This window comes from Asparagus officinalis, chromosome 6 (genome assembly GCF_001876935.1).
Source record: "Asparagus officinalis chromosome 6, Aspof.V1, whole genome shotgun sequence".
NCBI classification, from domain to species: domain Eukaryota; kingdom Viridiplantae; phylum Streptophyta; class Magnoliopsida; order Asparagales; family Asparagaceae; genus Asparagus; species Asparagus officinalis.
Genome location: NC_033799.1, coordinates 14,582,701 through 14,586,267, shown reverse-complemented (window position 1 = coordinate 14,586,267; position 3,567 = coordinate 14,582,701).

Here is a 3,567-nt window from a genome sequence, read left to right as displayed (position 1 = left end):
CCTCAACTAAAGCTCTCAACTTGCTCACAATATCTCCCTCTCACAATGCTCAAAAATCTCTCTAAGGCGTTCCATATATATAGAAAACCTAAAATCAAAACAGACTAGGAATTCTAAAACAAAAAACAAAACAAATTAGGAATCCTAATAACCTGTTACTAAAACAGATTAAGAACATGTTACCAAAATAGATTAGGAATCCTAATAATCTGTTACCAAAACAGATTAGGAACCTGCTATCCAATAATTCTTCACCTTCGCGAAATATTCCCAAAACTCAGCTGATACCAACATGAGCACCAATGCGTCGTCTCACCAAATTCGGCTGCACCAATGTGGTTGCTTACGTACCCCCTCTCCAAAGAGATCAAGCCGCCCGTAGTTTATCCAAAATGGCCGTCAACGGCCTCAACAATCACGAATGTGCAATACGTTTCGATAATGATTAAACTTGTTGCTCGGAACCATCTTAATGAACATATCCGTCGGATTATCCTTCGTGTGGACCTTCACAATCTCCATATCGCCATCTTCAAGAACATCTCGAATGAAGTGATAACGAATGTTAATGTGCTTCGTCCTCGCATGAAAAATCTTATTCTTCACCAAATAGATAGCACTCATACTATCACAATGAATAGTGACGGACCGTTGTGATATACCAAGTTCCTCCAAAAGTCCTTGAAGCCAAATAGCCTCCTTCACAGCCTCTGTTATCGCTATATACTCTGTCTCCGTCGTAGATAAAGCCATCGTAGACAGTAAGGTGCATCTCCAACACACCGGCACAGGGGTCAAAGTGAACACATACCCCGTCGTAGATCGGCGCTTATCTAAATCTCTGGCATAATCCAAATTAACATAACCAATGCACAACTACCCACCTGTAGTGTCCCACTCATAAACCAAACCAACATTGAGCGTACCTCGAATGTACCTCAAAATCCATCTCACGACGTCTCAATGACCCACTCCTGGATCATGCATGTATCTCAAAATCATGCTCACCGTTTGTGACAAATCTGGCCTCGTAATACCATCACATACATCAAGCTTCCAACCGCGCTCGCATATGAAGTCTTCGACATCAACTCTTGACCTTCAACTGTCTTCGGTGAGAGGTCAGCTGAAAGTTTCAAATAGGCTCCCAAAGGTATACTAACTGGCTTCGTATCCATGCTAACATGAAATCGCTATAGAACCTTCTTCAAATAAGCCACATGTATCAAACAAATTCTGTCCTTCTCTTTGTCTCTGTCGATCTCCATCCCTAAAATGCGCTTAGCCTCACCCAAATCCTTCATCTCAAACTTCTTTGAAATCTGTACATTCAACTCATCTATATACGACCTGGAAATGGAGGCAACCAACATGTCATCAACATAGAGTAACAAATAGATGTACGCACTTTCTTTCAACTTGCAAAAATACACATAAGGATCAAGCTGGCTCCGAGCATACAAATGACCAAGCATAAAACCATCGAATCGTCTATACCACTATCGAGGAGACTGCTTCAAACCGTATAACGATTTTTTCAACCTACAAATCAGGTTTTCCTTCCCTGCAGCTTAGAATCCTAATGACTGAGTCAAATATATTTCTTCATCAAGATTATCATGAAGAAATATCGTCTTCATATCCAACTGATCTAACTCTAATCCATATTATTCCACTAAAGCTAGCAAAATCCGAATCGAAGAATGTTTTACCACCGGAGAGAAAACCTTATTATAATCAATACATTCCTCCTGTGCATAGCCCTTCGCAACCAACCTAGTCCTGAACCTCAATGGAGTGCCCTCAATACCCTTCTTCTTCGTGTATACTCACTTGTAACCAATTGTCTTCCGCCTTTTTGGAAGCTCAACAAGCTCCCATGTATCGTTCTTGTAAAGAGAGTACATCTCCTCCTGCATATCTACCTGCCATGAATCAGTCTCCGAACTATGCTCGGCCTCTCTGAATGTAGTAGGCACCAACTCATTAATACCCTGCCATGAATCAGTCTCCGAACTATGCTCGGCCTCTCTGAATGTAGTAGGCACCAACTCATTAATACTCTCCACCGGAAGTGCATATGCAACTATTGTGTCGGTATACAGTGCTGGCATCCGTATGTCTCTCTTCTGTCTCCGAACCACAATAGAATCTTGAACATGAGCCGTTGGTTCTGATCCTGCACAACTGTACCCGTATCATCTTTGTCGTCGTCGTGCTCACCTGGTGTCACCTCAGTTAGCACTCTAATGGATACTGTACTATCTGGACAATGTGGAGCTGCATCGATCTCCACTACCTATGATATTTCCTCTGTCGGGTCGCTCTCTACCCGATGAGAGCTGGGAAGCTTCAAGATAGAAGCTGAAAGAACCCTAGATGAGGGGGTGAATAGGGTTATTACTAATCTTATTAGATATTAATGTTAGACCCTAGAGGGGGGGTGATTATGGTCTTATGCTAATCTAATCCGATTAAATGCCAATTAAAACTAATTCACAAGTTATCCTAGTAAGTATGAAACACAACAATATATGTAAGCTAGGATAAGCAATATGAACAAATGAATATATCCTATCAATGAGATATTACAAGTATATGAGCAAGGATATATAAACTCAAGGGTAAACATTCTAAACTAGATAGTGGATGATATAGATAAAGAGCTAATGACAATGGCGATATAAGATATGAACATAAATATGAAAGAACGCCAAAGCACACTCAAACAAGCAATATGATCACGGAGTTCGGACCTTCCGTCCTACGTCTCCGCTCCCCACTCCCGGGGAGAAATCCACTATCAACCGGGTTTTCTACGTTCACCCGAATAACGTTTACACCTCACAGTGTCGGTTTTCAACGCTCACCGATCAACGTTCACACTCACCCTCACAATGTCGGTTTTCAACGTTCACCGATCAACGTCCACTCCTCACACTCGGTTTTCTAGTTCACCGTAAACTTCACAACACACTCGGTTTCTAGCTAACCGAAAACCTTACAACACTCACAAAGTAAATACAACAAATTTGTTCTCTACAATAGATGAGAACACAATGTAGCACAACTCAATGTTACAATCTCTCACCACCCAACTATACTATGCAATGAAAGATACAATAAGCTCAATGTGGGTGTGTGTAACAATGAGTAAAATAAAATCTAACTCAATTAACAAACTAGCAATAATAAGAATATGAAAATCAATAATGAAATTGCTAGAGAAAAGAGTTAGAAAACTTCTCTAAGAACACAAGAAGAGGATGAAGGGGATTGAGAATGAATCCCTCAATCTGCAGTGAAAACTTCCTCCTTTGTAAACAGAAACCCAAACTCAAAACAAACAGTAAAACCCTAAACCCTTGCTTAAACTTTTCTTTTCTTTTAAAACATTTCTTGGTTAGCTTGAGAGTTGAAGACAATGGGGTATTTATACCCTCTCACAACTCAGCCAACAAACCAAAGCAAAAGACAAAACAGTCCCAAGGCAACGGGCAAAAAACTAGCCGTTGGAAGCTGAAAACAACATCGTCGGTCGACCGGAAAATTCGTCGGTCGACCGAA